Source organism: Panthera tigris, chromosome D1 (assembly GCF_018350195.1).
Source record: "Panthera tigris isolate Pti1 chromosome D1, P.tigris_Pti1_mat1.1, whole genome shotgun sequence".
NCBI lineage: Eukaryota > Metazoa > Chordata > Mammalia > Carnivora > Felidae > Panthera > Panthera tigris.
In genome coordinates, this window is record NC_056669.1 from 71447023 (window position 1) to 71473435 (window position 26413).

General features: G+C 44.6%; 1 long non-coding RNA gene across 2 annotated transcripts in view; it reads right to left on the reverse strand.

The window, feature by feature from the left end:
- Window positions 1–1079: 1079 nt before the first annotated feature.
- The window catches only part of LOC122231402, a 154439-nt gene continuing 129105 nt past the window's right edge, over window positions 1080–26413 (reverse strand). For both annotated transcript variants that reach the window (XR_006208626.1, XR_006208627.1), the window contains 3 exons: window positions 16032–16179; window positions 1688–1887; window positions 1080–1308 (listed from right to left, as the gene is read on the reverse strand). This is a non-coding gene — a long non-coding RNA (uncharacterized LOC122231402). The remainder of the gene's footprint in view (window positions 1309–1687; window positions 1888–16031; window positions 16180–26413) is intronic.

Genomic DNA, 26413 nt, shown 5'->3' on the forward strand with positions numbered 1-26413 from the left:
CTCTGAAGGAAATTAATTTCCAATCTCGAATTTTATTCCCAAACTATAAATAGATCCAATAAATAAAGTGTGAAGGTAAAATAAAAACATTTTTAGATCAACACACACACACACACACACACACACACACACACACACACACACACACACACAAATTGCCTTCCATTCTACTCTCTCCGGAAGCCACTAGAGGAGGCACTCCAACAAAATGAGGGAATAATCAGAATAAGACGATGATGTAGGTAGGGCACAGTTCACAAGAGGGCCAGACCAGGCCAGAGGTGAGGACAGCCCCACAGATGCTGGGGAGGCAGATGCCAGGAGGACTGTTGTGCACAAGGCAGACCGAACGAGGTCAGGAGGCTGCTGAGGAGAAAATGATGACAAACTTTACGTAAATGGAAGTCTTGAGGGGAGAGGTAGACATTTGGCGAAGAGTTTGGAATTTAATTACTGATTCGTACATGCCATCCCAGGCCATGAAAAATATGACAAATATTAGTTCTAGGAAAAACCGAATGTTGTGAAGGAAAGGAAAAACGATCAGGTGGCTAAATGCATCACCTGTGAAGATCATCACATGGAATCATAATATAAACACTGGATTTTTATCTCTCAAAACCATACTATTGCTGTATTATAATGAGGATGTGGGGAATGGGAAGACTGTGAAGTGGGTTCGGGAGAGCAAAGACAGATAAATTCCGTCTTCCATGATGGAAAGTCCTTAGATGGTGTCTATAACGAACACTCAAAAAGTAGCACTATGAGTAAGGGAGTAAATAACAAAATTCTCAGCTTCTTGGGGACAAGCGGTTGCCTCTGAGAAGGGGGTAATGAAGATGACGACAGAGTGCTTCAGTTTGGTATAATTGACTTTATAAAGCTAATTCTCTTAAATGTTGTCCATAATTAACTTTCATTAAAAAATTAAAAAGAAAAAAAAGAATTTTAAGGGGGAAAAATAGTATAGATAAAGGCCTGAGATGTGGGTTTTGACTCTATCTAAAGTATAATCTTGGGGGGCAATGTGTACCACGAAAGTGTGTTCATTTTTTTTTTTGTACTTAATTTATTTTAGTCAATATATTTTTAGGGAGGAAAAAAAAAAGGCTGTTTTTCAGGTGACGTGAAATGTTCCAAGGACATGTTGGTCTTTTCACTGCCCTGGGAAGACAAAAGCAGAGGAGAGAAACAGGAGCCATTTCTTTTGGTTGCTCGGAGACCTTGCGGGGGTAACGTGAGAACACGAGGGCATTTGAGACACGCCTGACAATGTCGAAACAGCAAGCGGCCTCATCTTCCATTCTATATTTTGAAATAGGAAAGAAAACAGATGAAATAGCTTTTTCATTATTTTCCACATCCCGAAAGGAAATTCACTTCAATTTTAATAACATTTCTATTTCTTATTTATCATCATGCAAACCTTATAAAACTTGCAAACCCCAAATTTGGAGAGATAGGGTGGCAGGATGAAAATGTTTCTGCCATCAGTCCTTTTTTTTTTTTTATTGAACTAAAAATAAAATCTATGTTACTTTTGAAGGAGAAAACAGATGGATAAATAGCTAATTCAACGAATGGCTGTCAAGTCTCGGGAACCTGGCTCAGGGCTACGCAGCCAGAAGCAACACCCAAGGTCACGGCATAGAACTGGTCAAGTGCAGACACCGGTCCTGCTCACCTCGCCCTGACCTTGCATCTCACGCTGACGACACAACCAGCCCTGGACAGTGTCCACCACTGCTCCCACTCAGCCACGAATGATGCGCTCATCCTCGGCCGCCGGCCACGAAAGACTCTTCCTCTTCATCTCTCCTTGCATCGCTGACTCCTGATTTGAAACCCAGGTGGTGTTTCTGCACGTGGGGCTTATAACCATCCCTAGTTACAGGGAGAGCGAAGAGTGAGTATCTGGTATTTCCAACTACCCACCAAGATTCCTAACATGGAAGACAGAGTTGGTGATGTCAGGCTGATGGCAAAGACATAGTAATAGCAATGATGGCAGTCATAATTTGGGCCCCATAAGCTGCATTCAGCCTAACTGGGTTAGAACCCTTGGCCCTTCCTTTTCTTAGCAATTCAGCCAAGCAGATTCTTCCTTAAAGGCCTTTGTTCCTGCTGGTCCCTCTCCCTGGGATTCGCTTCCCTCCAACATGGGATTCTTTGTTACTGGTGGGGGAGTCTGCATTGTGTGAATGGAGGTCTTGGTTCTCGGATCCCCCAAGAAAGATTTACCTGAGGAAACTGGCTTGAATCAAAATAGCCAGAAGGAAAGTACCAAGCACAAAGCAGTTAATTAAGGACATACACTCTCCAGGTGGGAGAACCAGCAGGCCCAGAGGTGGCAACAGCCCTGAGGCTACAGGGGTCTTCATTTTATGTGAGTGGGCTCTTGTGTAATAGATGAGGTGGCTTCTAATAGAGGCTCCTTCCAATCATTTGGGGGACTCCTCCCACAGGTTGGGAAGTGGAATTTTTGACCTTACAAGGTTTGTGTGTGTGTGGGGGGAGCCATCATGGCAGCTTTCCCCCACAGTGGGGGGTGCTAACCTCTATGCAAATGAATTATAATGAATCTAATCGTTACCCTGGGGCAGAGGTGGAAGAGGCGAGCACAGGTTCTGCACCTGCAGCTCTTGGTTTGTTAGCCACAGGGGTCTTGGAAGCCACAAAGTCAGGATGTTGTGCCCTCAGGCTTCCAATGTGTCACCTATTTATCATGGTCCCTGCCTCCAGCTCCTGTCTGTCTACTCCATCATCTTCACCCATCTTATCATCTCAAAAAGGCAAGCTGTTCAAAGCCATATCCTCCTTGGCATTTCATAACCCCCTTCCATGATTTATGTCTCTCCCTGGAGCTTATCATGGTGAGATAAACTATATGGTTTACCTGTTGATCTTTTCCCTTACTGCTTCTTCCCTACTCCCCACTATCCCACTTGGATGTAAGCTCCATGCGAGCTGGGGTTTTGTCTGTATTGATTACTGCCGTATTCCCCCCAAACCCAGAGGACTGTTTGGCACTTAGTGGACATTCTATAAATATCTCGTGACTGAATTAGGTTCAACACCCAAGTCGTTTAAGCCTCAGCTCATCATCTGTAAAATGGGGCTGATAATAGAAACTACATAATAAGACTGTGTGAAAAATTAGGTAAGATTTGTATTTGTGCCAGGAGAGGGTGAGTGTCCCTGTACCAGGCCACCTTGCATTCCTTGCTTTCATGTCCACCCTCACTCACCAGGTCAGTTAGACTGAAGCCCCTACCACTTTAGGAAAGGTGTCATGGTAGGACCTGAGAAGAGAGACATTACATTCTTGGCCATTGAGGTCAATGCTCTCTGTTTAGAAGCAAGACAGGAAATACTTAGAATATGTGATCAACTGGAACCAGTTTTTCCTGTCTCTCCACCACCCACCCCCATAAAATCTCCAAAAGTGGAAGGAGGGAGAGAGCATCTGAGAGAAAGCAGTGGGACTCTCAGAGGAGCTGCTCTTACACTCTACACCAGCCTCCCCGGCCCTGGGGGGCAGCTTCCAGAAAGAAAGAGGGATCAGAATACTCTTCCAGAGACAGAGGCCCTGGGTGCCCGTGAGTCTCCAGTGGCCCCAGCATGGTGCTGGAAAACAGCTGGGCTTTCCTATACCCCATAAAATGGTTTCAGAATTAGGAGAGAAAGATGCCAGGGAATGGCAGAGACCAGGCAGCCAGGGACCAGCTGGGACAGAGTGGTGTCTGCACGCCTGAGGCAAGGATACCAGCGACCAAACACCAGGAGATACATCTGGGCAGCCACCATCCTTGGAAAAAGAATGACCTTGGGCCAGAAGCCTCAGCCTTTTCTCCACCCACACTCATGCTGAGACACTACTCAACTCCAGGATGTAGATGCCACACGGAGGGAAAGGAGGAAAAAGGGAAACATTCTGAATTCACTGAACTCGATGCAACTTGGAAAATACTAAAGTCACCTTGAGCCCCAGTGATGAGTAGAAGTGGGTGTCTGCCATCACTCAGAATGGGGGCTTGAAAAAAAACTTTTATAAATGAGTAAGTAATTAATAAAAATAAAGTTATAGAGAAATACAGAGGATGATGTTTATTTGATCAGTATGTGGCCTATAAAAATTATCTCTACTAAAATATGTAAAGAACATATTACAGCATCTGGCACTTAGTAAGCGACTAAATAAATGGAAGCTACAATCATCACCATTACGACCTGCCAGACCCCAGGCCACTCACTTTGCATGGGTCAGCTCTAATTCCCACAGCAATCCTGCAAGGGAGATATTATATTATTTCTATTTTTTATTTATTTATTTATTTATTTATTTATTTATTTATTTATTATTTTTTTAAATTAACATTTATTTATTTTTTGAGAGTCAGAGAGAGACAGAGCATGAGCAGGGTTGGTGCAGAGAGAGGGAGACACAGAATCTGAAGCAGGCTCCAGGCTCTGAGCTGTCAGCACAGAGTGCGACGCGGGGCTCGAACCCACGAACCGTGAGATCATGACCCAAGCCGAAGTCGGTCACTTAACCGACTGAGCCACCCAAGCGCCCCTTCTATTTTGTATTTAATAGAAATAGGACTTGAAAAGATTCGAATAATTGGCCAAAGTCTCTTGCTTAGGGAAGGTCAAAGGTGGGGTTTGACGCTGGGTTGCCTGACGCATCCAAGGCTCTCGCGCTGCCTCACAGGGGCTGGGGGTCCTTCTCAGTGAGGTAGGTGAGTGCTCTGTCCACAGGGCTGGATGGGGCTGCCAGGGACCGGTGGGCTGCTGTCGGTCACCGCAGTGATCCCATGCAGCCAGTGGAAGTTGAAATCCATGTTGGCCTCTCCAGAGTTTCCCAGATAGACAGGCATTGCTTTGTGATATAGACCGAATCCAGGGGCCAGTGGGCTTTCAAGTGAGACACTGGTTGATAACCCTCAAGGGGCTTCTGATCACTCAGCCCCAAGACCCTCAAGTCAGAAAAGTATGCATGAGAAGGGCAAAGTCTTCCATCCCAAAGCCTAAAAAAATGAGTTGGGGAAGGAAATCCTTTCCCATCACAGCTGGGGCAACATCTGGATGACAGTCTAACTCCAACTGATATGATGGGTTGGCCCCGCTTTGTGAGGGCAAGAGGAACCCAAAGAAGGGGTCAGCATCCAAGGCAGGAGCCACAGAACCTAAAGGCCCAAGGGATGGGCCAGCAAGGGATGCCAGCAAGGGATGCCAGCAAGTCACGTGGGTCTTCACTCAGAGCTGTGAGGGGACCAGTGGGGGAGTCGGGGTGGTTTCTGTGTCCATACCCACGCACACTTGGATTTTCCTGAGTGCAGGTGAGCCAGAGAAACAAGGGATGTGCAATTGTGCACGGACTTCAGAGTTAACTCTGCTTTCTCTGCCCGCAAGTCACACGTATGCGCACACACACATACACACACACACACACAGGCCCTGGACCCAGTCTTGCTCTTGTTGCCGGCTGCCTTTTCTGAAATAAAAACGGTCCTTCACGTCTAAGTCCTTCACTTCCTTCCACTTGTTGGAGTTGCTATTTAAAAGATTGATTTGTATAATGCTCCATGTTATCACCTGGGTTCTCCACTCCATCCCCAACACTTACCTCACGTTTTCTTCCAGGCTTTATGGGCTCTTGCTGTTTCTGGTGTTGTCTCAGTGACTGGCAGAATACAGACTCATGTCGCAGGTGGATGTGCCCTGCTCTGGTCAAAAGGTAGGTCTCCCAGGACAGTGGCATCTGGGAATGTCCTCAGCTGTCATCTCAGACCAGAAAGGACCCAACGCAACCCAGACTAAGGGTTCCAGGGCTGAAAACCCAGCCGTCCTCAACCAAGTAGAACTCCCCCTAGGGCATAAGGAGATGAGGATTTGGGAAACATGGAGGAGTTGCTATTTTTCATAAGGACCGATGACCAAAGCCACAAAAGTGGGTACTAGAGTTGAGCCCAGTTAAAAAGGCCTGATGAAGTCCCACCCCTTTCCCATCTTCTAAGATCTCTATGTCCATGCATAATGAAGGGGTGGGGGCGGGTTCCTTGAATGGAAACTTTCTGGACAGAAGCCCAGGATGGTAGGAGCAGACTCCTCAGCACTCGGAAACTTTAAGAGATTAAGCGAAAGACTGGCCAAAGACATGCGCTAAACCACACTCAGTGAGAGAGGGGGGGTCTTTGTGCCCAAGACGCAGGCAGGCTGCAGTGTGTCTGTTCCAAAAGGAGGGAAGGGTCTTTGGGGATGGGGAGGGGAAGGCCAAACCCACTTCAAAGTGCACTCCCAAAAGTCTTATGCTCCCTCTGATGGTGGCTTCTACGGTGATGTCTCTATCCTCATAAAAGCTCACCATTCTGGCAAAGAAAGAAATCGCCCAAAGACATAGCATCAATTAGGTCTCAAAGAGCTCCAAGATGATAACTAGCCATTACTGAGCTCTTAAAACAAGCCAGGCCCTGTTCTAAGTGTGATTTGACTCTCAAGCTGTGGTATTCTTACTACACCCTCTGAGGTAGGTATCCTTTACTCTCTCCATTTTATAGGTGAGGAAACCAAAGCACAGAAAGCCTAACACACACTACTCAGCCCAAGGTCACACAGTAGGAAGTGACCAAGCTGGGATTTGAGCCCGGGGAGCCTGACTCCAGCACTGAGAGCTAAGCCACCTCACCACACTGCCTAGCCTGTGCTCACTTCTCTCAGAGCCCTTCACCAAATGCACTGCCATGCTCTGGTTACTAGTTCATCTCCTCTGCTCTTGACCATGAGCTCCTTGAAGGCACATAACATATCTTAGTGTTCTCTATTCATTTTTAAATCCTAACAAAAAATATGGTTCCAGTAGGTTCTCAGTAAATGCTGAGTTAAACGATGGGTCTGAACAATTCTTACAAAGCTTGCACTATTGCTGGGGAGAAAGTGACTAAGAAAAAACGTTTGTTGACCTTTTGCCATGTAAGCAGTACCATGCTGAGCACACTGCACTTACCCCCCACCTTCATTCCCTAGAATTCTCGGAGGGGTAAACACTATCACTAGGCTGGTTTCACAAAAAAGAAACGGAGGCACAGGGAATGTAAGTGGCAGGCACAAGGCCCCACAACTAGGATTTTCCTTCAGGCGTTTGACTGATTGCCCTAGCACTTAATGATGACCCAATATAGTGCATCCAGGCTAGAATGGGCCACAGGGAAAGAAGACAATGAGGCATCTAAGGGCCATGGTGGAAGAAGAAAGAATAATGAGGGGTCTGAGGAGGAGGGTAGCCTTTCAAGCAGGGGATCAAGGAAGTCTTCCTGGAGGAGGTGGCACCTGAGCTATATCTGGAAGGATGGGTAGGATCTGAACAATCAGAGACAGGCAGGGCAGGGCAGGGCACTCCATGCAGAGGAAACTGTATGCGCAGAAACAGGGGCAGGGCACTATGGCATGTGCAATAAAGAACCAGATGACTTTCACTTGGCTTCAGTTCAGGATGAGTGACCAGGAGTGCCTGGAGCCACACTGCAGAGAGTTTTGAAAGACAGGCCTGTGTGCTTGGATTGAGTTGCTAGACAACAGGGAGCCATGGGATGCTTTTGAGCAGGGGGTGATATGTTAGGGCTGTGCCTAGGATGACTTCACAGTCATAAAGAGTAGGGTTTAAAGCAGGAGGGGTATCGGCAGGGTAAAGAACAATTAGGATTACTAAAGAAATGGGGTCAGAGTCTTAGCCAGGCATGGAGAGGGGAGAGTGGAAGCAATACATAATTTGAAGCCAGAACCAATTACTTAGCTACTGGTAAGGTGTGAGGGCCGAGAGGGAGAGAGTTAAGAGAGATGTTAAAGTTTTCCTCTGGGCTCGGAGGATGACAGCTCCCTTAGCAGAGAGCACGCACGAGGGAGCGCGGACCGTGTCAGGGCTGGTGGGTGACTGAAGCTAATGAGCCGATCCCCTCACACTGGGAGCATTTTCTAAAGGGTCAAATCTAAATTCCAGGCCACCGCCCCCTACGCCAGAAGAGCTTTCATTGGCAAGTCGGGGCTCCACTTCCATTTCTTAGACAAATTCTCTGTTTAGATTTGATTTATGCAGGGCAATGTATATCAGATATCAGTGTCAGGCATCAACAGCTGCCACACACACACACACACACACACACACACACACACACACACACACGCCCACCGCCACTAATGACCAGCAGCTTAATGAAACCCCTTCCCCTGTGTGAGTCGCATTAGTGAGCTGATCCACTAATAGAAGACAAGCCGTACAAATCAAAAACTAAAAACTTCCAGATTTCATCCTGCTTTTCCTTATGTCACTTATTTTATGCCGCGTGAATTGGATATTAGTTTCCCAGTTTCACTGAGATGTCGGATCACTAGGGTAGCTTGAGCAGACTCAATTTCGCTTCGAGTAATAGAGTGAGATTATTCAAAATTATTTCCAGTGGGCTGAGCCTGCCTGTTCCTTCTGTTATGAGAATAGAAGTAAACAACTCGACACCCTCCTCGCAAGCTGACATCCTTGACACAGCGCCCCTATGCCTAGCTCCTTAATCGCGAGAGCATTTTGGTTTTAGCCACGCTCAATTAATTCATCCAGGAAAGGGTCCAGTCAGAAAGAGTTGATTTAAAGTGAGATAAACTGGGCATCTGCTTGGAAAACCAGATGATCCCAAATATGTCTTTCATCGTGAGAAAATGAAGAGCTCTCTCCATATTTAGAGCAGGAACTTCGCGGCTGCGTTTTTTTGTTTTTTTTTTTTTTTTCCTTGAGAGTTTCAGCAGTAGCAGTGACAGAAGCCACAAATGGGACGCCTCTCCTGGAATCGAGCGGGTCTGTGCTGCTGGGGATGGAGAGGCCACCCAGCTGCCCACAGCCCCTGCTGGCCTCTGGGTCCTGTGGGGCCCTCGAGGAGGGCTGTGGAGTCCAGTAGGGTCTTTATCCCCAGCTAGACACACAGCTGGTCCCTCTCGCAGTTGAACACAGAAGAGCTGAGCTAGCACTTGGAAAAGTGGGATGTCGACATTTTTTGCTCAAATTTGATAAGCAGCGGAAGATTAGCACCTTCCTCGAAGTCTCTGTTTGGAACAATGTTCCTTTCAAGGCATCCAAATTTGGCAGAAAATTCAGAGCCTGCAGACAGGCCTGAAGCTCGTGGGGAGAAGAGAGGGGTGGGAAGATCTGAGCTGGGGAAGGAAGAGATGCAGTGACAAGCCCCCAATCCACAGCTTTTAGGGCTCCAGGGGAGAAGGAAGCCCTACCACGTGGATTGTCTGCCCTAGCAGCCCTCCTTGGGCCTGGTTTCGGGGTGTCTGGGCTAAGCAGAGAGGCCAGACAGCAAAGCATCTGTCTGGTGGGCAGGGAGACCTGGGCTCTGGTGGCCTCGAATCACCCCGGGCACCCTGCTTCAATGTGCAGAAAGCATTACATGGCACAAACAAGCTGGGGAAATAGGGGACCAATCGGAGCATTGAAAACAGGCTTTTCTGGCCTCCCAGGGAAGGCTAGGGTTTCGGCTCTGCTCCCATCTCCTCACATTTTCCACTGATGTCACCCCAGGCAAATAATCGGTAGAGAGCAGACTTAAGTGGAAGCGGGGTGCAGGGGGCTGCTGTGTGAACAGAGCAGTGGGATGGAGAGAGAAGCAGGGCCCGGACTGGCCCCTGCTGTGACCCGAGGTGTGGCCTCCTCACTGTGAAGCAGGACCACAGGCCAGGCATTTGTTGCAGCATGAAACCTTCCTCTTGTTTCTTGATCAAGACCATGCTAGTGAAGTTACGCCTCTCTTCAGGAGCACAGGGATTTCTGCTTCAGGCCAGCCCTGACTTTGGCTCCCATTGTCCCAGGCAGGCAGGCAGCGTTGCATAGCAGGCAAGCATGGGGCTGATCAGGAAGGGGGTTCTGGCCTTGCTCCACTGCCCTCTGTGCTGGGAGGCACCCTCAGCCCTTCTCTGGGGCTTGGCTTGTAACAGGTACTTGGCCAGGGACTTTGGTCGCGTAATGGGCCGTTCAGTGAACGTGTTACCAAAACCCAGTTTGAAGGTCGCTGCAGATGAACTTCTTCAAACCAGCTGAAATTCAAGAAATATTAATTCAGTGTCTCCTACATGCCAGGCATTGGGCTAGGTACTTTCATATAAATCATCAATATGCTTATTTAAAAAACATTTTATCAGGGCACCTGGGGGCTCAGTCGGTTCAGTGTCCAACTCTGGATTTCGGCTCACAGTTCATGAGACCGAGCCCTGCATTGGGCTCTGTGCTGACAGTGCAGAACCTGCTTGGGATTCATTCTCTCTCCCTGCCCCTTGCAATCTCTCTTTCAAATCAAATAAACTAAAAAAAAAAAAAAAAAAAAAAAATTATTGGGTTATCTGTTCTGTGTGATCACTTTGTTAAGCACTGGAGATAAAGCAGTGAGCAAGATAGACACAGTCTCCCTCTTCTCAGAGCTCATGTTCTAGTTCCCTCATTCGTACCTGGCAAAACGGGGATATAGTATTATTAGCAGCATTTTAAAATTGAGGAGAGAGATAGAAGCTCAGAGAGGTGGAGTGCCTTGCCCAAGTTCACACAGCAGTTAAGAGCATAGTCAGAAGCAGAAACTCAATCTTCTGGCTTTAAAACCGGATTTCTTTCCATTATATTACCCTGAATCCCTATGCACGGAATAGCAGGAGAGGGCAAAACAATCTCCCCCGCCTACCAGAAAGAAAAGGGAGAGCGGGAAACAGAGAGAGACAGAAGAGAGAAGAGAGTAAGCTTCTGCTCTGAAATTCTGACAACAAAATATTTTTGTAAATCCTGTCTCCTGCCATTACTCTCCAGGTGGCCAAAGCTCTGACCCGCCCAAATTCTATTCCTGTACTCCAAATATTTCTTATACCAACCAGGCAAGAAATGCTGAAGGGGCTGACCAAAAAAAAATAAGGCTCTAATAATAATAATAATAGGCTTGCATTAAACCAAATAAAGTCATTCTGAAATGACTAAAGAGAAATAGCAGAGGAGAAATGCCCCTGGGCTCACGCTCTGTTTATGCATTGCACATTATACCTTTTCATCACAATTACCTAAAGTGGTACATTTGTACTTCCATAATGTATGGAATTCATTACATAGTTTTGCAATGAAATTATCACACTGTGCCTGGGACATCTGCACCCTGTCATACATCATTCTATTCATTTCTAGTTAATTTAATCCCAATATCTGCCCACATGATAAGACAGATGTTCAGCTACGCTGCAGCTTCAATGGTTTTCTGCCTTGAAGAAACTTGAAGCCGTTGAAAGAAATGACATCTTTCAGACAGAAAGCTTACAGTATTAAAAAGTTTGGGGCTTTTGCCACTTGACTATTATCAGCTTTATTATGTGTTGGTCTATCATAGTAACCTCTGCCGTGAGGATCCGCATGTGAGATTAACAGGCACATAAGTCTAATGGGAGTATTTCTATGAGTGTTTCTATAGCCACTAGAAATGAATCCCCATCAAAACTGGTTTAGAAATATCTGCAGGTCACTCAAAAAGAAAGAAAATCGAGACATTTCACACTATTACATTAGTCACAGTTGCTGCCTCGCAGGGAGAGGCAGAAGCCATTGTTGCCTGAGTCCCTACTGTTCCCTGCACCCGTCTGGATGCCTGGCTCACCTGACCTCCTCCACTCCATGCTGCGCCCCCGGGTGGTGGCCACTGTGGTGATTTCGCCGCCAGAGGCTGCGACTTGTGTCCCTCCACGCTTTCTACCACTGCCCTGACTGTGTGTCCGTACCAGAAAGTGCACGGGCCTCTGAGACAGTTTTCCTTCAGTGTGAATTCTGGCTCCACCCCTCACTGTCTGGGTAACTCAAGGAGAGTAACTCAGCCCTCCTGGAGCCTCAATTTCACCATCTGCACGAGGAAATAATGACAGTTATTTCACAGAGATGCACAGATTCGATAACATGCATAATGAATTGAGCACCATGCTTCATGCCATAATATTAATATTACTTTTAGCAATAAGAGTAATTTCATTTTCATTTTCATATATGAAAAATGTCCAGCATAGTTCCTCCCTCACAGTAGCCTCTAAAGATATAGCAGGCATTATATGATTACTAATAACATCATTGTTATTGTTACTGTTGTACAATAAATCCTATTATAAAGACAACAATTTTCACACTCCGAAGCCACAGGTGGGAACAATTTCTGATTTTTGCAGCTGTCAGCTCTTGTTTTTATTAGGTCACACAAGAACTGCAGTGGACCCTGGCATTCCATGCACATTAAAAGGGATTTGGGTAAGGGAATCACAGATGAACTAAAAACATACGGAGCCAGAACAGAAACTTCTAAATGCATCATTTGTACGACCTTTGAGTAGGCGGCACCCTGAGGACAGGAGGAATCATTACACGACAGAAAAAGGATCCAATTGCATTCCAATCAGTTTATTCAAGAAACATTTAATGAGCAGTGAGCCCCAACTAAGTGCCACAAGGCGTGCTGGGCTGTTAAGGGGGGCAGGGCTGGTAAAGATATGGATTCTGCGTGAATACGATATATATACACACACATACACATATACATACACACACACTCACAAATATTTCTAGACAGCTATCATTTTAACACAGAGATATATTTTAGCACAAAATAATGGATTAGCCCATGGGTCTAGACGGAGCCTTTCTTATTCGGGGATCTCCTGCTAGCTTAGCATATGCACACTGCTCACCAAGTTGCAGGCATGTTGCATAGTCATATAACTTAGTCTTGAGAGAATCTTGCAAATCCAACCTATTGAGCTCGCTCAGTAGAAAATATTCAATGTCTTTTCTCCACCATCTAAGGATAGCTTAATATATAGCCTCTCTATTTTGTTCTTTTTTTCTGTTCTGTTCCAAACTCATGCATTTATGGTACTTACCTACTGCATTGTACTTTGGACACACTTCCTAAATACACCTTCCAAATACATATGTGTACGCAGTGTCTTTCTTATTTTTTTCCTTCCAGCTTGGTCATAGGCATAGCACGTGGCTTTTTTTATTATTTTTATTGCACGACATTTCACTATCATCCTTCATTTCATTAAAGGATTGCTTAAAGTCTGGGTGTATACACTTATTTGCCAGCCTACCACCACTGAAAATTCCTTATACTTGAGTTGCTCTTTCTGGAATTCCTTTGGAAGGAATGGTGTGCCCCGCAGCTAACTCTTAGATGACCTGGAGTCAGGGAGAGGACAGGGAAGGTACACAGTCTCTGCTTTTTCTGATCTAATAAGAAGTTAGAAGTCAGGGGCTTCTGGATGGTCGAAGAAGAAATAATGACTCAAGGCCTGAGCCAAAACTGAGCAAACGTTGCAGTGCTTGCGAGCCTGAGCATAAGAGAACACGGAACAACACGGGGATGGGATTCACCCTCGGGCCGGCAATCTGTGACCCACAGGCCTTCCCATCAACAGCATCAATCAAAGGCCAGGATACAGAATGACTTGGTTCCCTGGCCAGAACCAGGAGTCCTGTTCCTAAGATGGCCTCCCCAAGTGCTAGAAAATATCAGAGGTTAAAGTGGCCTTGGGGACCAGCTGATCCACTGGTCTTTAAAAGAAGAGAAACAGGAGACTGAAAAGTATCTGTTTCACCAGCCCCGTGCTTGGCGCATAGTGGAAGTGTAGTGACAGTTCAATGAACCAGAGTGAGCTGAGGCCCAGAGAACTCGTGGGGCACACCAAATCAGTGACAGAGTCCTCCGTGGAACCCAGACTCCCCAGCTCAGATGTCCTTATATCTGGTTCTGGTCACCAGACAGATTCACCTTTCCAGAGCCATGAACCCAGAGGGTCTCATGGTCAGGAATGACATGCCAGAGGGCTAATCCCATGACTTCCATCGCTCACAGCACTGCCCACCTTCCTATGTCCCGCAACATTTGCCCCATCAGCAATCAAAGGTCAAGTCCCTTTGCTCTCTGACCATTTTCACCATCTTTAACTTGAGGCGATTGGTCCACATCATTAGAATATACACAGGTCCTTCACAAATATTTAATGAAGGAACAAGTGAATGAATGAGTAACCACGTATTCCATTAGGTTTCAGCGTATGAGCTAACAACTATTACAAGTAAATTCCTAGAGTTCTGCTTTAAGAAGAAATCTCAGGCAGTCTCTGGGCTTTCTGGAAGGGAATGTTATAATTAATTAGTAAGGCTTGGCATGGGTTCAGGGCCCCATAGTGTGGCCCAGGTACTTGCTATTGCCCAAACAAGATAATTAGGTAGCAGGAGAGAGAGGAAGAAAAGGGTGCATTTTGGTTTTGTGGAAGGGGAAAAGGTGGGAAAGCAGAACCAAAGGTGGGATTAAAAGATAAAGTCACTATTTCCATTCCAAATTACTCTGATGTTGCTGACACCATGAGAGAAGACACGTTCTTGCCTTCCTAAGTAGTGTTTCCCTCCTATTCACACTTGGTTTCCATTTGAGGCCTAGCTAAGCGCTCCCCGCCAGACCCCTGTGATCTCTGCTTAGGGGGGCTCCTCCCTCCTCTCCTGGAGCAGGTCCACTGCGGGCCCACCTCCTAAGTGGAGGAATCTGATCAACCTGGCAGTGTATTTCCAAACTGCACCAGAGCCCTTTGTGGAGACTGGTTTTGATTGTAGGTGATACGATACCTAGCCTAGGTTCTTAGGCCAAACAGATCTGCCATCAGACATCGGTTTTGCAGATTATGCTTTGTCTGATGTAGGGCAAACTATTTACCTCCTTTGTGTAAAATGGAAATAATAATAATGCCACCACATCCTAGGACTGGACAAAATGGAACAGCCCCTGTAAAGGGATTAGCACACTTTGTACCTTTGTATGAAGCTATCTGCCCCTCCCCAGCTGCAGTTTGCTTTAGGCCAGCCACTTCTAGGCAGCACCAATATTGTTCCCAAAGAGCCACCATTGCTTAAATGGATGGAAAAAAGGGGGCCTTTCCTCTGTGGTTTGCTGCAAGGGTAGCTGCTTTTCCTAGATCCTGGAAGCCAGCTTAATATTGAGTTCCCTGGCTGGGGGCCTCCAGATAAGCCCTGAGCATATTGAGCTCCAGCTGTTGAGCGGAGGAACAGCTGGAAATGACACAATTGACACCTAAATGGAGGCGATGACCCTTGTACAACCGCCTCTCGATTGCCTGCACATAACTTTCTGCCTCAGCCTTGCTGATTTGTGAGTGGCTGCCCAGCCCCGTGCTGGCTTCTCAAGGTGGCCCAGGCTGGAGTGGTGCCTGCACGGTGGTAGTCATGGTGGTGCATGTGCACGCGTGTGTATACATGTGGTTATCACCACCAGCCTCCCATGTAGCCTGGGGAGTGCACACCGATTTCTCTCATCTATGCCTCTGCTTCCCACTGTATCTGGAAACCTGAAGCAGTCCTTCAAATAGTCACCCACTGGGCAGAGCAAAACCATTCTTGGCTGCTTTTCAGCCCCAGGGCCTGCAACAGCAATCTTTCCTGGGCCATTCTCGAAGGCAGGCAGGATGGTGTGCTAGGAAAAGCACTGACTTCTGCTATCGCAAAGGCTGATTCCCAGCTCTGTCATGTCCAGCCATATGACCTTGGGTGAGTTATTTATTTTCTCTGTCCTTACATAAACCTTGCCCAAGGTCACATTTGGGATTACTGACCCTGGAGCCCTTCTGTCTGACCACTGGGCAATACTGCCTTCCTCGTTTCTGCATTAATCCAATCTGATTCCAGACAGGAGTGTGTACCTGTAGGCCTTGCCTAGATCCGTCCACCCCACAGGCTGCCACTCCCTTCAAAGCAAACTGGGGATGTCTTTGTAATCCCGGTAAAGATGGGAGCTTCTTTATACGCCTTCCAGTCTCTCTTTTCTTTATTAAAGACAAGGAAAATAAAATAAGAATTTTTGTATAACTATATCTGTTAGGGGCTATAGTTGCTAATAATCCCACCAAGTCATTCCTGGCTTACAGATGAGGTTTCTGAGGATCACAGAAGTAAAGTGACTTACCTGTGTTCACATAGGTGGTAAATAAAATGGCAACTTGCTTTGGAGACCAGCAAGGGTGGAAGGGTAGCCACTTAGCCAGATGGCAGGATCACGAGACACTGGTCTGGACCTCATCCCCCAATTCTTTGGCAGTGACCGGGGAGGAAGCCTGTGGGGATGACAGGAGACCCAAGGTGACCTCAGGGGGACGGCGAAGAACCACATGGCAGACAGCAGGAGAAGTGGGAAAGAATGGGTCTGAGTCCCCCCACAAGCCTGCAAAGGAGAAGGGGGAGTGGGGCAGGGGGATGGGGAGTGAGGGAAGCTGGAGTGAGGATATAGACTTCCCTGGTTATTTTTCATTATTATTGAGACCTATCATGTGACCCTTCCTTCTTAAGCTGGAGCAACTTAAAGAGAAAAATCTGTCACACATTTCCAGAAAGAGCATCCCTATCTTCTACATGCATTCAGAATATGTGTGTATATATATATATATATATATATATACATATATATATATATATATGTGTGTATATATATATATATATACATACACATACACATATATATATATTTTTGAATTTAATTTGTTCATTTTGAGAGAGAGAGAGAGAGAGAGAGAGAAACATGATTGGGGGAGGGGCAGAGAGAGAGGGAGAGAGAGAGAATCCCAAGCAGGCTCCACACTGTCAGCTTGGAGCCCAACACAGGGCTCAAACTCACGAACTGTGAGATCGTGACCTGAGCTGAAGTCCAACGCTAAACGGACTGAGCCACCCAGGTGCCCTGAGAATATATTTTGAGTTCCTACTCAAGGCCAGGCATTGTTGGGGACTCAGGGAATACAATAGTACGCAAGCCCAATAAGGTCCCTGGCCCCATGGAACTTCTGTTCCTGTGAAAAGACATGTCTGATAAACACATAGACTGGTGGTTATGACCCCGGGCTGGTACTGCCTTCCACGTGGGGACATCACGTGTTTGTGGGAGATATGGTGGACTGGGGGGCAGGGTGATTGTCGAGAAGACTTTCCCTCCACACCTCATCCCTGCTCTGGCATTCAGGTTCTACCAGGATTGTAAAATGCTAAGTGTCCTGAAATCAAGGATTCATTTCTGCAAAGTTGAAGATTTGCCTTGCTCAAAAGCCAACAGCACTCTGGTTGAGAACACAATGGATAAAAACACACAAAGAAATAAGGAGACTTTAGACAGTGAAAAATGCTACACAGGGAAGAAAACAGGGTAATGTGATGGAGGGCACAGTAGGATCCACTTTGCATTGGCTAATGTAGTCTGAATGGTGGCTCCAAAGAGATGTATCTATGTCCTAATACCCAGAATCTGTGAATATGGCTTTATTTGGGTAAAGGGTCTTTGTAGATGTGATAAATTAAGGATCTTGATATGAGATCATTCTGGATGATCCAGGGGAGCCTTAAATCTAATGATGTATGTCCCTCTAACAGAAAGGCAGAAGGAGAGTTGATCAGACAGAAAAGGACACACAGACACACAGAGGATACAGTCATGTGAAGATCAGAATGATTGTCTAAAAGGCAAGGAACACAAGGGTTGCCACGGCCACCAGGAGTTAGGAGAGAAGCAGAGAACATACTCTCTCTCCCCTGGAACATCCACAGGGAGTGCCATCTCCAGAACTGTGAGAGAACACTCTTGTTACAGTAAATAAATCTGAAGATGTCACATTTATGTTGAGACTGCAAAGAGGGATGAGCCACACAAGAGACATAACACACGCCAAAATCTGACTTCTGTAGGTAGGAGGAGAGACAAAGTCCAGGCCAAAAAGATCCATGCAAGGGGCAGAATGGAGTAGCTTAACCAGAGCTAGAGTAGAGTAGCCTGGATCCAACTCCTGGGGTTCAAGTCCTGGTTCTACTAATTAGTAGCCATGTCGTGGCTGTGGGCAAGTTGTGATCTGAGCCTGTTTTCCTCACCTAAAAACGAGCTTAATAATAGTGTTCCTCCCGGGTTGAAAGGAACGAGTTAATAATCATTAACTCAATGCTTGGCACAGAGTGTGAGCTCTCAATAAATGGTAGTATAATCACTATTATTATTATTATTTCAATTTGAAGTCACAAATGGCCAGAATTCTCTTCTGCTGATCACAAAGGCTCAGGTGGGAAGGCTGAAACTGTGCATAAAGCTGCAGAAGAGCCACCTTATGTCAGCTGAGTCTTCAGGGTTGGGACTTCTCATTTCAAGTCAGTGGTCCTTGTGAGGGCGGGAGGAGAGCCACCAGCTCACAGCTCCCTGGAGGACAGTGCTGGGGGACAGCTTGGCTGGAGCTGTGCACAGCTGGCAGCTTTCTGCCTTTCAGAGGTCGGCTTACATGCCACCCAGCTCCCCCTTAAAAGGCACAAAGCCGCCTGATAAACAGAAGATTGTCAGGTCCTCTGATCCTGCACCTGAGGGCCGGAGGGAAGGGAGAGGCCCTCTGTGCTCCTTTCACAGGACGCGAGGAGCTGGCTTGGCAAGCGCAGTCCTGCACCACACCTGCCCCTCCTCGAACATTTGAGGGGTCCAGGAAAAAAAATCTCCTGGTGCAGATGAAGTTTCAAGAGGAAGGGCCACTTGCTAAGTTACCTCCCAGAGAGGACACTGATTCCTGGCCTGCAATTAGCAAGTCAATGAGCAGTGCTCCTCCCCACTCCCAACACCAGGCTGGACAAGGTCAAGTTGGGTCCCTGTGCATTCCAACCCCTGTGGATCGGTGGGGAGAAGAGGCCAGGATCAGGCTGAGGAAGGGAGGCCATAGGGATATGTTGAGGGCTGAGCAAAGGCTGAGCCAGGGACTTGATTAGCAGGCAGGTTCATTTAGCACAGGAGTAGTCAGGGTGGGCCTACTACACCCCAGGCATGTTCTAGGTTCTAAGATATAAAGATAAGTCACATGAGAGTGTCCCGCCCTCCCAGTGCTGATGGTCTGGTAGGGAATCTGAGTCTAACCCAATATCTGCACAGACAAGTGCACAATTACCAAGTCAGAACAACTTGCTCCAGCCACCCCAGGGTCCCCATTGCTCTCCCCTGGGGCTTCTGATTTTACCCAACCAGACACAGGGCTCCTTCCACTGTGTGTCTATCCACCCATCCCGGGCAAGAGGGGCCTCCCCTTGTAACTCTGCAAGGGTTCAGTCCCAGCAGCCCTAGTCTCTGAACTCGTCTCGCCTCCAAGATGTACAAATGGATTTTTCCTCTTTGTCTTTTCCAGAAGACAAAAAGTAACTTTTAATTCAATTGCTTAAATGAGAGGAGACTGATCACTTTTAACCAAAAATTCGGTGCTTATCAAGTACAGATAATTTCCAGGTATCGGCTGGGTGTGCCATCAAGAGTCACACACACAATCAATGCACCTCCCCCCCCCCCCCCACACAATTATATAAGATTGTCAAGTGCTGGCTTCTGTTCCCCAGCATGCAGCCAAAAAAACAGAACTCAGAGGCTGGTATCTGCTGATGAGGTGAAATGTCGCCCCCCATTTCCAGATTCCCAACAATTCCAGAGTTTTCTTTGCTGACAATAATTTCAGTATTTCTACAGAGTGGAAGGAGTTGCCATTAAAAAATGTGTCTGGCCATTTATATGCTGGTGAGTGTCTAACCAGGGAGGCAGGCACCCTTAGCAGTGGCTGGCAAGCAAGGATGGGTGTGTGAAAACAGCAATTAACAGGATTTTAGGCAACAGTATAATTTTGGAACTGGCTACTACCTTTTACATTGGCTGGCATTATCTGTGGGCCTGAAAGCTAATATGGATCTAATATTAAGGAATCATATACAGTGTTACGCGTAAAACGGCATCCGAGCTCTTTATTGTCTGCCAAAATAGCTTCCAGTGTCTTAGGTCTGAGAACAAAGACTAATTTGTGGATTACAAAGGTCCACTTACGAACATGCCATTGCAGGTATTTTCATGCCAGACTTGTGTGCATGAATTTGCAGTTGGTTCGTCTGCTTGTGCACATATGCATGTGTGCTAAGCATTAGAAACTGGCTTTGGAGACCTCCACCCCATCTATCTGACAAAGATTATAAGACCCAGTCTAATCACTCATATGCACAGAGTTCACCCCTAGTGGGGGAGATTCAGTATGTACATAAATAATAACGGCACACGTACACAAATGCCATGAACGATGTCCAAACAGAACACACAGAGTTCTGGAGGGAGAGAGATGTCTCTGGTTGAATTTCTGGGGCTTCAGAGGTTTTATCTGTCCTTGAGGGTTTCACTGGACAGGCTGAGGTCATTTTAGGCAAATTGCATGGCATGAACAAAAGTAAGAAGGGGTAGAGGAGAAAGTCAGGGAACAGTGATCCAGGCAATCACAAAACCCCTTGCAGGTAACAGGTCTTCAGTTCAAGGGGGTCTCCTGGAGACTTTATCCTAAAGCATCCTTTGTGTCCTTCAACCTGTCACATCTCACCTCCTAAAACTTCACCAACAGTTAAAGCCTCTTTGTTCTCCTTCTCAACTATAACACCGTATTTACCTGGACTTCCTGCAGGTGTTTTAACTGCCCTGTAAGTAGTCAGGCCACCCTTCAAGACTGGCCTCCTGAGAAGGTAACAAGATCCTAATCCCAGTAAGTATTCAACCCAAGGCAGAATGTCTTCTTGTTTGAAATATGATAAATAAACACATATGTCTGGGCATTATAAATCACACCAGTAAGCAAATGTTAGTTGTTGATGTTGTGTTCATGGCGGTCATGTTGAGAATGACCGTGTCCATCAGATGAGGGCTGGGCTAGAGACCTAGTAAACCTGAGACAAGAAGCAAATTTCCAAGAGAATTAAGTGACTTACCCAAGGTGGTCCAGCTAACAAATGGGGAGACCCCACATCTGGGTCCTTTTCATAGCACTGCACTGTCTAAATAGTGTTTAACATTCAAATCAATACACAATATCCATTTCCATCTGCCTAAATAAATTATAGGTTTCTAAAAATGGCACTACTGGGTGTTAGCATTTATGTTAGAAATACCAAAGTTAAAAACAGTTTTCAAGCATTATGGATTTTACCTTCAAAAGTTACATTCAGATGATTGTATAATTTGGGCAATTAAATGCATTCTCATTATGTATCCATTGGCACTGACTTTCTGTCCATCTGGACACGTCTAGTGTAGAAATCAAGGACTTGGAACCAGACTGTCTAGTTTTGACTGACACACTAAAGTGCAAGGCCTTAAGCAAGATCTTCAACCATTCTATATCTCAGTTTCCTCATCTAGAAGATAGTGACAAAAATAGTACCTATCTTACAAGATGTGAGGATAGAACAAGTTAATACATATTAAATGGTTAGAACAGTGTCGGGCGCATGATAAAAGTATAGTAAAAGCTTGATACTCTTATTATCATCAGTTAATAGGGTAATTTTACCTAGTAGAAGCTCTTGATTTCCATATTAAGGGCTCAGAATTTGATTAGAATCAAGCACACCATATCTTTGTCCGTGTACTTCTACTCCTTGTGACTGGGTCTGAGTTACTCAAAGCCCTAAATCATGGTCACGCAGCAAAGAAATGGCACACTCAAACAGGTAATAAAGGAAATTTAATGAAGGAACTATTTATAGAGGTGTGGGAAGGATCAAAGGAAACTAACAAGGAGTGTGCAGCACCCCAGGGCTAGCAACGGTGGGAGCCACGGCCACTCCTTGGTCTGAAAGAACAAGTTAGGTAGTGTTTAGGGGAGTGAAAAGAGAGAGCTACAGCTGTCAAAGAGGGTCACTTGATAGGAGCTCTACCCTTCATAAAGGGATATAACCATACAAAGTTCTCTGGTAGAAATGGAGCCAGGTCCCATGTAGCATTCTCCTGCTGGTGCTTTCCATAGGCCAAACCCAACCACAGCTGGGGAGCAAGAGAATCTGAGCAAAGCAATGCAAACAAGTTAGCCTCCTGGGCACGGACTGGTAGAGGTTACAGTGGAGCCAGTGGAAAGAACCAGCACAATCTCTTTCTCACTTTGCTATGAGGTCCTATAGAAAATTTACCAATGGCAACAATATGACCGTAACCATAATCAGGAGGGTAGTTGTTCCTTATGCCTTCCCACCAAGAACATGACTTATAAAAATATTTCAGCTCAGTATTTTCCATTTTAAATCCTGCTCTAGCTTGCTGCAATTAAACTAGTGAACTAAATAAAACACACACCAGATTGCAAAACGTATGAGACTTGGCACCTGAATTCTGAGTTCAAATACCAGCTCTACGTCCTGTCACCTGAATGATTGGAGCCTCAATGAAGTAAATGCAATGGCAGTGAGGACAGGTGAAGTAAGACATGGGAAACATTTAAACAGCACAAACAACAGGGATTGATATGTACTTAGATGTTGGGGGCCTGTATGTAAGGGTATGGTGGAGGAAGACAGGAAGATGGCAAAGCCATGGGCTGAGTTAGGGGATCCAGAGGAGGAGATAGGTTATCTTTCCCTGTAGGAGCACCTATTATTCCCACTCTTTCTTCAAAGTCCTAAAGTCCTTCACTTTCCTGGTAAATGGACCCAGGAGGAAATATTCAAGCCAGTGGAAGCTGAGGTCTATGCTGGCCCAGGTCCCCAGCACAGAGCGACCACCTTGGAAAATCAGTAAGGAGTTTGGACTGATTCCCCATTAACTAGGAATCTGCAATCTCAGGAGAGGGATAATTAGCACAAGTGGTGCAATTTGGCTTGTCCTCAACTGAAAGCTGCAAGGAGACAATCAACATCAAAAAGCCTCTTGGTCCGGAAGTCTGCAAGGAAGTGGCTAAGGATGGAGGGATTTTGATTTTGTGCTTTTAATTTTCAGCTAAGCCAGGCCCTAATTGGAACAATATCATTAATTACACATTTGTCCCCATGTGATATCTGGGCTCATAATCTGTGGCAGATAAGGATCCCTACCATGGGATAGTTTATTATCATGTCCTCTATCTTCTGTTACAGTTAAAGGCAGTTGTGGGAGGACTTGTTTTGCTGCTAAGATAGCAAATGCAGCTGGCAAATTTATTGGGTTTACCCCTCCTTATCCAAACAGATTGCTCTTCTCTCCCTCCCTTGCTGATGACAACCCCTGCAAAGAATTGCCATAAATAAGATGTCTGGTCACCAATGTCCGAAAAGGAGGGAGATGCGCTTTAATAAGTAATTTCCAGTGAAAAAGCTTCCCAAAAATTTGCTTGGGCCAAAGACTTTTCAGACTTTTCTGAACTAAGTGATAAATTTCTATTGAGTATCTGTGGTGTACTAAAATTTTGGGGACACGATGACATTAAAACACAGCCTTTGCCATCAGGTAGCTTTAGATTTAAGTTAGTAAGACAAATGCATACACATAAGCTGGTGATTGGCGATATAAGTCAACCAGAGGGAACTGGGCTTCATTCTGACTCCAATGAGCATGGGATCATGGAGTATCTCTGAGCCACATAGTCTCAAAATCTTCCACTATAAAAGGGCATCATAATGCCTAGCTTGTGGGATTGTTTTGATAATTAAAATAGAGACTGCTTGTGAAAGCATCTTAAAAACAAATGTAATCATTATTACTCATTGTGAATTACAAAAGTAAATTGAAAATAACTTAATTTCCCAATGATGCCAAGTGCAAAAGTAATTTTTGGCAGTGTCCGCTTACAAAATTATTTAATCATCTAAAAAGTTGTTTTGAAGAACCATAAAATACTCATGTTATACCATTAAAATGAAAAATCAGGAATAAAAATTTCAGCATGGTTCAATTTCAAGTGTTTAAAAATAACATACAAGAAAAAATTGCAAAAAGAAATACCAAAATGTTAAATTAAATATTAAATGTTGAAATAATATCTTCCTTGGTAGCAACAGGAATACCTAGCATCCAGATCTTGGTTTCCAAATACCATACCCCACTGGAAGGAACCAGGAATCCTTAGATAAATGGCTGATTCCAGGGATGAAACTGGGAAAATGTAAGATGTGCTTGAGATATCATCTTGTCCCCAACAGTATGTAAGTGCTCAAAAAAATGACAGGGGTGTGTCAAAAGGGCACAGAAACCAGTTTCATGTGAATCCCACTGGCCAAATCTAGGACAGTTTGAATATCTGAAAAAATAATAGTAATGGTTTATAACCCACAGAATAAAATAAGAATCCATGAGCTTATACTGAAATTAATTAAGTTCAGCATAGTATAATTTCAAGTTTAAAAAAATGTAGGGGGGGAAATGTATTAATCAATTTAATTAAAAAACTGAAGAAAATAGAAAAGTTATTTTTATAGTAGAATTTCAACAAATGAATGATCATAAAATTATAAAGTCACTATCTGACAACCATAATAATACATGAGTCAAGTAAGAATTATTAATATATGCTAAAACTTTATCAGGTAAAATTTTAGTGAGGAACAAAACATCTACCTTGTCTCAAAGTATCTTCTCTCCAAACCCTTATTAATTTCAAAGTGGGAAAGAGTAACTTTACAAAATGAAACCTGTAGATACCACCTTAGTCAAGTTATCTAAGTTAACATTTTTAGTAAGGGGACAAATCTACATCCCGTGGCTGATATAATGTGATGAGAAGGTCACTATTTTACTTCTCTGATGTTCATGCCAGAACTACATAATTTGAATTCCATCACAGGGGGAAAAAAGTCACACCAATTTGAGAGATGGTGTACAAAACTGACCAGGAGTCTTCAGAAGTGTCAAGATAATAAAAGAAAGATAATAAAAAGACTGAGGAACTAACTCTTCCAATTTCAAGGAGACCAAAGAGGCATGAGGAGTAGATGTAATTCATGATCATAGATTAGATCCAACAGCAGGGTTTCTTTCTTTTGTCATAAAAGACATTGTTGAGATCATTAGAGATATTTGGTTGAGGTCTATAGATTAGACAATAGCATTGTACCAAGTTTAATTTCCTAATTTTGCTAAATTAACCTTTGTTATGGAAGATATTATCCTTTTTTAAAGGAAATACATCCTTAAGTATTCAGGAATAAAAAGACATCACGTCTCCAACTCACTCTAAATTCACTCTGAAAAAAAAGGTAATGACAGGCAAAGATACATGCCAAGAATGATGACATATATGTGATAAGATGTAAACATTTAGGGCATCTGAGATAAGGGTATGTAGAATTATTTATATTATAGTTGCAATTTTTTTAAAGTTTGACTTATTTAAAAAGAAAAAAATTTAAATAGAGTAATATTACACAGTGGATAATATTTTCTTTATACTTTCTTGCACTTCTAAAATGTTATATAATTAGCAGATAGACTCATATCTATTTCATATCTATTCATATCTATTTCACATATGTGAAATAAAGTTTTTATGTCACTCCATTAACACTACTCCTTTTGTATTTTGTGTACTCTCATACTGTAATACATTGCTTATAGTCAAATTATGATGATATCCTCAGAAAAAAAAAGTATCCCTCATTTGCTTGAATTTTGAAAGGCAGGAGGTAAACTGTGATTAATAAAACTATCAAAAACTAGTGAAATTCTAGAGTTGTAACCCAGAGATCTGAGAGAGGACCACCCTGGGCCCCACAGGGCCACTAGTCCAATATCAAGATGTATCAGTCAGCTATGTGATGGCAGCAAGCTTACAATAACAAAAATCCCCAAATTTCAGAGGCTTCTTCCAAAAGATATTTCTTTTTTTCTTTAACGTTTATTTATTATTGAGAGACAGAGCATAAGCATGGGAAAGACAGAGAGAGGAGGAGACACAGATATGAAGCAGACTCCAGGCCCTGAGCTGTCAGCACAGAGCTCAGCATGGGGCTCAAACTCACGAACTGTGAGATCATGACCTGAGCCGAAGTCAGACACTTAACCAACTGAGCCACCCAGGCGCCCCTCAAAAGATATTTATTTCTTATTCATACTACATGTGGACTGTAGATTGTCTGCATTCTGGGGAGAAAAAAAAAAAAAAAGGCTTCCTTATCCTAGAAACCAGACTGGAAAAACACCTTCTATATTGGTATCATGACAAAGAAAAAAGATCAAGAGAGCTAGAGGCCACATGCATTGATTCTTAAAGTTTCTGTTCACACATGGCACATGACAATTTCACTCCTATTTCATTAATCAGAAATTATATGACTAAATGGAATAAGGGTAAGGAACTACACTCACCCCCTAGGAATGCTCTGCAAAGCACATGGCAAGAGGTAGAGATATATAATCTTGTTGGAAAGGAGGAAGAAGAAGTTGGGAACTATAAAACAAGATTCCACAATAAGTACCCTGCTCAAAACTATTTGCTTTCCTTCCTTCTGCACACAAAATAGACCTACTCCTTAAAGGAAAGGCCAAAAGGCTAATGACAATAAGTCAAAAGTCTGAGTTCTCATAAT